Genomic DNA, 9,923 nt, shown 5'->3' on the forward strand with positions numbered 1-9,923 from the left:
TACATGTGTATGATAAAATGTTCAGGACACTAAAAGGAAACGGGCCCTGGTCAGTGTACACGGCCGTGGTATTTTACAGCAGTCTCCCCTGGGATGTGTTTTGGGACACTGGGAAGAATCAAGGGGTAGTTCTGAGGGAAATGTAACTAAAAGCACCCTAGTGCAATACTGTACTCAGGGGTGGTCTCTGTAGAAACTGGGCGATGGGGGAAAATGGCAGTTTGCATTATTGTATGATGTTACCGCTGATGTTGTTTTGAAGGCAAGAAAGGAAAAGGGACAGAGTTTGATACGCTGATCTTTTTCCACTGTAAAGACCCATTCTGAATGGCAAAACCAGCGTGGTATAAATTTACCTCCCTGAGATCCTTTCCTCTTGGCTTTGGGAAAGGATAAGAAGAGGTTGTTGAAAAGGGTCTGCTCTGCTTGTAGTATCAGACAGAGGCGTTTAAAATTGTAATGACTACAAGAAAGAAGGAGGTTTAGAGGCGATGGTTTAGAGTTAATGGTTGGAGCCCAGCAGAGACGGGGAGAGAGTTCTGACGCTGATACTAGTGATAAGAGCAGGGTAAGAGAAAGTGGTGGCAGGCGAGCTGACGAGGCTGGTGGCAGGGAAAGTGGCTGTGAAGAGGGAGAGCGATTTAGTGGGGCAGAAGGTTTTAGCCCAGCCGCAGGGTGGGAGCGGGCCAGACCAGGGGAAGTGATACAGGCTCCCCTGCGCCAGGCTGTGGGAAACGAAGGACCCGTTACGGTGACGGTCCCGTTTTCAAGAACAGAGTTGAAGCATTGCAAAGCAACTGCAGGAAATTACCGAGACGACCCTGAGAAGGCGGCTGGTGTTTTTGAAATAATGATGGTTAAAACACAGGATGATCCAGAGTGTAAGGATATAGAGGCAATACTGCAGGTTTTGTTTGATAGTAGTGAGAAGGAGATGATTTGTCAAGCCGCTAGAATACATGTGGAAGCTGAGGTTAAAACAGGAACTGTGGAGCATCATTTCCCCTCTGTTGGTCCAAACTGGGACCTGCATGTTAACGGACCCAGGCAGCTTTGGACTCGGTGTCAGAAAGGGATTCTATTTGGCATTCAAAATGCTGTGGCTAAGGCAATAACCATGTCTGAACGGTACGAGGCTAGGCACGATAGCCAAGAGCCCCCCTCAGATCTGCAGAACAGAATGAAGGAGGTAGCCCGCAACTCTACAAGTGCTGACCCTGAATCTTAAGAGGGATGAGATCAATCGGCCCCTCTATTGGTGGGCCAATCCTGGGATGGTATTAGAAGAAAGTTACAGAAGTTACAAGGAAGTGATTGCTCAAGGTAGGGGAAAGCTGTTGGACGTTGCTTGCATTGCATATTGACATAGAGAGAGTCGAAAGGGAAGAGTAAATTGTCGCTTGTTGGCGGTATCAGAGTAAAATGGTAGGGTGAGGGCAAGGGCCTGAGGATGGGGCAGAGCCCCGAGGGGGGACTCCGGCCCAGCCCTCGGTTGGCTGATAATCAGTGTGCACAGTGCAAAAGGGATGGGTGTTCAGAAGAAGACCGTCTGCTTAAGGATTGGAGCCCCTCTGCCCCCTTGCTCCCAGTAAGCGAGGAATGAGGGGGAGCGGAGGAGTCTCTCCCCAGAGCAGCCTCTGGTTAAAGTGGAGCTGGGAAGTGAAGAAGTTGAGCTTTGGGTAGATCCTGGGGCTACTTCCTCTGTTCAGAAGACTTTAGAGGGGAACTAAGCAGTAAGGATATAAGCATTGCTGGTATGGCAGGGACCCATGAAACTTGGCCATTTTTGAAACTCTTAGCAATGAAGCTGGGAAAACAGTGGGTTCCTCATCAGTTTTTATATTAGCCAGATCTTCCAAAAGCATTGTTTGGGGAGAGATCTACTCCAAAAAATTGGAAGCAGAAATCTGATTTTAAAACGAGGAAATAGAAATCTGAATTCCAGAAACTGTTTGTGTCGAGGCAGCAGCTTTGTTATTACAGGCTATGCTGCCTTGAAAGGAGAAAGATACGCCCAGAGGTCAGAGATGCTGTGATTCCTATTGTACGAGCCGGAGAGGTTCCTGGAAAATCCCACAGGTCAAAACCTGTAAGGATTGACTTAAAGCCTGGATCATCCCCGCTGAGAATGAAACAGTGTCGCCCGAAGCTGGAAGCTAGGAGTGGGTCGGTAGCGATAATTCAGAAATTCTTGAAGTACAGCCTGCTGGTGGGGTGTGTATCGAAATCCAACACCCCTGTGTTGCCAGTGAAAAAGGCCAAGGGTCAAGATTGCCGATCGGTGCAGGATTTAAGAGCAATAAATCACATACCTCAAGGTATTTATCCTGCAGTAGCACATCCATACGGATATGAAACCACCCTTACAGGGGAACAGGGATGGTGTACAGGTTTTGATGTGAAGGATGCCTTTTTCTGTGTTCCCCTGGGCACTGACAGTCAGAAGCCTTTTGCTTTTGAATGCGCAAACCCAGAAACGGGAAGGAAAATGCAATACACTTAGGCGGTTGTACCACAAAGCTTTCAAAATATCCCGACAATCTTTGGGAATCGGTTGGCAAAGCAGTTTGACATTTGGAGAACAGAAAATGATCAGGGAAGAGTTCTGCGATCGTAGGATGATATTCTGGTTGCGGCAGGGACTTGGGAGCTGTGTCTTTCCCTGACGATAAGCCTTCTAAATGTCTTGGGAATTAGTGGATATGGAATTATCGAGGAGTCACTTCCACGTTTGGGGTTTGAAGTGCTGGAAGGCCAGAGACAGTTGGGATCCCAACAGAAGGAGGCTATTCGCTGCCTCGCGGAGCCTCAGACTCTCAAGGAACTACGAGGATTTCTCGGGGTGGTCGGATGGTGTCGGCTTTGGGGAGGCAATTGTGTTTTATTTGTGAAAGCTCAGTACGAGCTACTGAAAACCTCCTGCCATGGGTCTATCGGCGGGACAGAGGAGGGTAAAGCCACTTTCAAGCATCTGAAAAAAAGTGAGCTCTGGTGGAGGCCCCCACGTGGGGATTACCTGATGTGACAAAGACCTGTGCACTTCTTAAGCGTGAGGGAAAAGGTATTGCCTTTGGAGTTCTGGCACATTGTTTAGGGCCTCAGGGGCGGGCTGTAGCTTGCTCCTGCAAAGAGCTGGATGAGGTGAGCTCAGGATGGCCTGGATGCCTTAAAGCAGGAGCAGCACCTGTGCTACTGATGCAGGAGGCCCCTAAGTTCCCCATGGGGCAGAAGGTGACCGTCCATGTACCACCCATGGTCGTCACGGCACTAGAAGAAAAAGGAGGACATTGGTTGGCCCCTAGCATAATGTTAAACTAACAAGTGTCATGTGGGGAGGGGGTCCTCCCATTTTGGGGTGGGGGGTCTGTTTCTGGGGCTCCGTTTCCTTGACAGTGCAGATCTGAGGGCTGCCCTGCTGCTAAGGGCTTCCATCGAGGGGGAGCTTCTGCGTGACAACTGAGAATGACCTGCTGGAGGGTCCCCTTGGGGGGATCCTGATGTCCCAGGAGTGCTCTGTGGAGGGTCCTTCTGCTTCCAAAATGTCCTTAATGTCACTAGGGTGTCCCTGGGGGGGTCCTAATGTCCCCGGGAGTGTCCCTGGTGTCCCAGGGATGTCTCCAGAGATGTCCTAGTGTTCTCAGGTGGCCCTATAGGCATTCGGGTGTCCCAGTGTGTCCTGTGGGGGTCCTGGTGTCCCAGGGGGAGTTCCTAATGCCCCTGCAGTTTCCCTGGATGCAGGTCGTGTGTTTCCAGGGGGGTCCTGAATGTCGCTGGGGTGGTCCTGGTATCCCCAGGCCATTCTAGATGTCCCAGTGGTGTGTCAGTGGGTCCTTGTGTATCACAATGTGTCCCTGGTGGGGGTCATTAATGTCACAGCGGTGTCCCTGGAGGCATCCTGATGTCCCCAGTCCATTCTAGATGTCCCAGTGGTGTCTGTCAGGGGGTGCATGTGACCTAATATGTCCTTCTGGGAGTCCTTAACGCTCTAGTGGTTAAGGTTCTAGGGATGTCCCTGATGTCCTAATGGTGTCTTGGGCGGGGTGGTGGTGGTGGTGTCCTGGTGTCCCAGTGTGTCCCTGGGGCGTTGTGGGGTGTCCCTGGGGGTGGTCCTGGTGTCCCCAGGGAGGTGAGTGGGTAGGCTGTTATGTCCCGGGGCGGGGTTCCTGGGGAATTCCTAATGTCACGGGGGTGTCCCTGGAAGGGTCCTGATGTCCTAAAGGCTATTCTAATGATGTCCCAGTGGTGTCTCCCAGGATGTCCTTGTGTTGCAAGGTGTCCCTGTGGGGGTCCTTAATGTCCTTGTGGTGTCACTGGGGCAGTCGTGGTGTCCCTGATGTCCCAGGGATGTCCCCAGGTTTGTCCTTGTGTTCCCAGTATGTCCCTTGTGCGTTTCTGGTCCTGTGGGGGTCCTGGTGTCCTGGGAGGAGTCCTTAATGCCCCTACATTGTCCCTGGGGTAGGGCTGTGTTAAAGGGGGGTCCTTAATGTCCCAGTGCTGTCCCTGGAGGGGTCCTGGTGTCCCCGGGGAAGGTGAGGGGGTGGTCCCTGATGTCCCAGGGGGCATCCCTGGGAAATTCCTAATGTCACAGTGGTGTCCCTGGAGGGGTCCAGATATTACCAGGCCATTCTATATATCGCCGTGGTGTCTCCCCGTGTGTTCTTGTGTCCCAGTGTGTCTCGGTGGGTGTCTTTAATGTCCCAGTGACATCCCTTTGGGAGTCCTGGTGTCCCCCCGGAAGTCCCTAACATCATAATATTGTCCCTGCCTGTGTGCTGGTGTCCCCAGTGTGTCCCTGGAGAGTTCCTGTTTCCCTGGGGATGTCCTCAGTGAGCACAGCCTCTCCTGCCTGATCTCTGCCTGCCCTCACCCTCGCTGCACTCTGCGACCGAGACCTGCAGCCGCTGAAAAGCTCACCCTCACCTAGCCCGACGGCCAAGGCCGAGAAAGGTGAAGCGCTGCTGCTCCTCCCGCGGAGGATTCACAGCGGGCCTCTCTCAGAGAGTCCCTCAGCAGCTCTCCTGCTCTTGCTTCGTGGTCAACCAGGGGCGAAAGCGTGCCCAGATCTAGTCTGAGAAAGCTTTTGGCACGTGATAGAGTTTTGCTCTTCCCTGTGGTCAGCCTTTGCGTCGTTTTCCTGGGCAGGGGGTCCTGGTCACAGGACTCGGGACCTTTGCTACGGTCCAAGAGCGATTCCAAGGTGAGGAAGAGGTGTACGCGGTTTGAAGACCTGTCTCCCAGCTGGACATTGGTGAGTTAACTCTGCGGGAGCTTGTGTTCCTCACAGAGGTTATCCCTGGTGAGAAGGCAACGGACACCATCCACTTTCCCGCGCCCTGTTTGGGACTGGGGTGCATGCTCTCTGCCCTTCAGAAAGGGCACAGAGAAGCTGGGATTTCAGAATTTCTCTGGAGAGAATTCCCTCCAAAGTTAGGCAGACAGCTTGAGCTCCTCCCAAAATAACCACTCCCCAAGAGCCGTTTCCATGAACGACCTTTTCTCTGGCATTCCGTTTCTAATTTTACATAGAAATTCAGCCCGCTCTGCCAGTGACGATGTTCCTCCTGCTTGCAGAGGATGTCAAGATCGAGCCGCTGAACCACAGGTGGCTGTCACGAGCCACTTCCTTCCCATGGCACGTGGTGCAGAGCTGTGTGCAAGAGACCATACTCTTGCACTCTTTCCAACTGAGGAACAGGCAGCGCCTCGCCTTCACCTTCAAGGACATTGGCGTTCTGTCCTTCACCGACAACGTCCTGTGCATGCGATTCTATTGCGACTGCGTCACAGGGCTGGAGAGCAAGGCCAGCTGGATTGCGCTGCTCAGCACTGCGAGCTGCTCAGGCTTTGAGGGTGATGCAGTGACTTTGGGAAGCCTCTTGAAGGGTGAGCAACCCGATGGTCGTTGGGCAGCCTGCACGTGGCAGGCCAGTCCGACACCTTTCCACGTGCTCGCCCACGCTGAATTCTCCATTGGAAAAGAAGTTTTATTCTGAGCTTCTGAGTTCTTGCCCTACAGAAAGGCTGGCAGCGTTACTGCGCAGTCTCAGTGTTTGCTGTGCAGCTTCTCCAGAGCAGAGCAAGGGCTCCTGTTCACGGCGGAGGATTTGGAGGAGGGGTTTGGAAAAGTGGCTTCCTTTTGGAGCAGGAGACAGGTCTGCTTCCTTTGGGAGCCAAGAGCAAAGTGCCTTGGAAACCTTCTAGCAGCTCTGTGTCACTTTACAGAGGCTGAGGATGCCCGGTGCAGCTGTCTCCGGTGGAGCGACCAGCACTCGGGGGATGCAGGCTGCTCCTGCCCACGCCTTCCCCAGGTGAGTGCGTTTCCTCTGCAGCCCTCGACTGACCGAGCGGGCGGATTCCCAGCTCCTGATCAGGAGTGCGCCTTGCCGGGGCTTGGCGTTGCACGTTGAGTCTGGGAGGGGGCCTGACCTGAAGGGGCTGGTTTCTGGTTAACTTACGATGAGTTGGGGTTACACGTGTGTTCTCCTGGAGTGGCCGGGCAGCGTCACTGCGTTTCTCATGCCCAGCCTGCCCGTCACTCCCGTCAGAGAGAGCCAGCTGCACACAGGGAGGGCTTTAAGCTACGCCGCCTGGTGTTGGGGGGAGATAGATTGCTAATAAAACCCATGCATGGCTGCATGGCCACGAGGAAGAGGGGTGCCGTGCCTCACACGAGAGTCGTGAGGATTAGTGCTGGGAAGCTGCAGAGGGTAGGGGTCACCCTTCTTCAAGCCCGTGTCATCGTTTCCTGCCCAGGTTTCGCTTTACGGTGGTCAGCAGAGCAGTGGCCAAGGCTTTGTCCGCCTGGGCCAAGAAGGCTGCAGCAAAGTCCAGGCTCAGACAAGGTGTGGGAACAGGTCTCCGCTGCCCAGCTGAGGCCCTGCCCCGCGCTGGGTGACCACAGCTCCGTCAAAAGGCACTCCCCAGGGGGCTGCTCTGCTGAGTTTCCTCCTTTGCCAGGTGCAGAGGCGCATCCTGGCAAGCTGCTGCAGAGACGGAGGAAGCTTTCCCTTGCTGCACTGCCAAGTCAGGGGCCAGGCACAAGACAGAAAGACTTGGGCAAGAAGACTTCTGAGAGGTGAGACCCTGGTGGGAAGGGATGAAAGGGATCCTGCACCCGTGGAGGAGAGACCTCCCCTCCGGACACTCCGGCTGCAGGGACGCGGCAAGGTCCCTGACACGTGCCGCATGGCTCTTATGTGCTTGTTTCCCCTGTTGTGGGCCCCTCCCTGGGGAAGGTGGCGGATGCTGAGTGCACCCCACGTCCCTGTGGTTCCCTCACGCAAGAGCTGAGGTGCAGACCTCCCCCGTCCATCTGAGGGGGCTCAGGAAAGGCTCCCCGCTGCCAGCAGAAATGGCCCCACCTCGCGCGCTGCTTCTGCCAGCCTGGGGAGCTTTGGTGCCAGGCGAAGGTGGGAGAGCAAACTGCCCCGTGCTCATGCCGACTGCTCCCGGTGCCTCTTTGCAGTGCGCTCCCCCCGTGTCCAGGCAGCTCCCCCAGGATGAAGGAGGCAGGCAGGCAGGAGCCGGCTTCTCCAGCCAAACCCACCTCTACACTCCCATCCTCAGACGACTGCCAGAAAGCGCTGCAGGTGCGTGCCTTGCTGTAGCTGCCGTGCTGCTGGGGACTCGGCAGAAGCCTCTTTGTGCAGAGAGCCAGCCTGAAAGGACCCCTGGACGTGCGCTCCTTGTCGGCTGTCTGTCACCTCCTTCAGATCTTCCTTGCCCCCTGGGTTGTCACAAAACACTTTCTCCTGGCCCAGGGGCTATGGGAGATGCCCAAGTCCTTTCTCGGCTGTTCACAGTGCAGGGCTTTGGTCGCAGCTGTGTTTGCCAGGAGCCTAGAATGACCCCCGAGCCCCCGATGTGTTAGGGGCAAAGCCCTGCCAACCGACCAGCTGAGGCAAGGGGCGGCAACACGGGTCAGACCCGAAGGACACCCGTTCCAGGCGCTGAGACTAATCCTGCCTTCTGCTGCCTTGCCGTCCCCTCCAGGAGGTCTGGCAGCTGCCTGCAGAGTGGGAGCAAGTGAGGCCCAAGTGGCAAGAGCAGCTCGAGCAAGCAAAGGCAGAGTGGGCGGCGTGGGGAGCCTGGTCTGCGGGGAAGGACCGACAGCAACCCCAGGTACGGGCAGCGATTGACACCGCTGAGAGCAGCAGCCACCCTCTCCTTCGGGGCACCCAGGGCGGCAGGTCTCCAGAGCGGGGGAGCAGGACAGACACCCAGCTGCAGGGCAGGGGTTTGCCTGCTCATGCTGGTGAGGGAGAGAGTGGCAGCAGGATGCAAGCGACAAAATCGGCCGTGATAAGAGGCACGCAGTGCTGGGTCTCCCGGCTGCCAGGTCCTGCTGCAGGCTGCTTTCAAGAGGTCCTCTGGGAAACAGCACCTGTGGTTGCCGTCTGCTTTGCTGAGAGCGTCTGCTCCTTGGCAGGCCCTCGGCACTGGAGGCACTTGGACTCCCCACCCTCCAGCCCAGCCCAGGAGAGAGGCGGTCGAGGAGAGGTGGAGAAAGGCTCCAACCCCTCTCCCAGCCGAGCAGAAGACAGCAGCAACCTCTAGGCCTGGGGGAAACCTGCATGAGGGAGGAAGTAGGCTTTTCCTCCTCCCCTTAAGCTTTGAGTGTTGTTCTGTAGAAGGAAGAGAGTTGCCTTATTGCCCCAGGATGGGGTAGGGGAGCCCGGAGGCAGCGGTGCCTGAGCCTGGGACAGGGTTCTCCAGCCTGGAGGCCAAAGCTGTTGGTGGGACTCTTCCCTCCAGCCTCCTGCCTGGTCCCTGCAGGGGGCAGGGGACCCGTGCTGGGGCAGCACACACTGCTGTAAAGCCTAAAGGTGTCCCCAGGGGCTGCTCCCAGCTCTGCCTGGGAGCTGCTGCCGTCAGATTCACCCACTAGCAAGCAGTTCCTGGTGCAGGAGTGACAGCTGCGTGGAGGAGAACAGGTCTGGGTGTCTAATACCAAGGTCTCCAACATCAGCTGAGCAGCGTTTGTTTTAATGGTTTGGGTTTTTTTTTCTCCCCAGGAGTTTCCATAGTACCCCAAAGCCATTTTCTGTCAGAAAAGGTGCAGGCACGTGCACGAGACACGGGTGTTTCTCTGTGTTGTAACTGGGAGCAAAGGCGGCTTTTCTTTTCGTTCCAGCTGGAAGGGGAGCACAGAGCGTCAGCCCCAGGGAGGCAGCCCTGCTCCCTCGTCCTGGCTGTGGGTGTGAGCCCGTGCACGCTCCACCTCTGGAGGAAAGGCACTGAAGAAGAGCAGCCTGGGAGGGACCTCCCAGAGCCGGCTGGGGAGAGGGCTGGTCACCCCGCGGCCCATGGCGACTGCCGGGAGCAGCTCGGCGTGGCCAGTGGCCTCTGGGCACGGGCCTGCGGGCCTCCCCTGCGTTCTGTAGGCGGGCACCGGAGCGTCCCCAGGCCTGGGCGCCCTGTGTGGGAGCCATGCGTGGGGACAAGGCCCCGGGCGGTGGCAGCCAGAGCTGCTGCACACACACAGGACTGAGCTCTGCAGAGGCTGCTGGCACCGGGGGGATGTGGGAGGTGCGGGCTCGGGCCTGCTGGGGCCTCTGTGAGGGGCAAGCAGGGGCTGCCCCACGCCGGGCACAGCCGGGCACAGCCAGTCCCCGCCAGGCTCCACAGCATCCACAGCCAGGGCTTTGTGATGCAGGCGGCGCAGCGTGCCCAGAGGTCATTGTGATGCGGGTCCCCACGGTGACCCCGCGGGTATTTAAGGAGCCAGAGCCCTGGGGTGCCCACTCCCAGGAGAGCCACTCCCTCAGGAGGCAGCATCTCCCCTGGGTGCCCATGGCCGGTCGTCGGCAGGCGCCGCCGAAGATGCCCACGCATGAGGAGGCAAACGCCCACCCCCAGCCCAACAGCAGGCTGCATCACGAGGTACTGCAGTCAGGCACAGTGTCCAGGGCATGTGTGCAGCA

At 56.7% G+C, this 9,923-nt stretch overlaps 1 pseudogene; it reads left to right on the forward strand.

Moving 5' to 3' along the window:
- LOC130143369 (ankyrin repeat domain-containing protein 26-like) overlaps positions 1-9,923 on the forward strand; it is a 247,144-nt pseudogene that overhangs the window by 72,099 nt on the left and 165,122 nt on the right.

This window comes from Falco biarmicus, unplaced genomic scaffold, assembly GCF_023638135.1.
Source record: "Falco biarmicus isolate bFalBia1 unplaced genomic scaffold, bFalBia1.pri scaffold_27, whole genome shotgun sequence".
Taxonomy (NCBI): domain Eukaryota; kingdom Metazoa; phylum Chordata; class Aves; order Falconiformes; family Falconidae; genus Falco; species Falco biarmicus.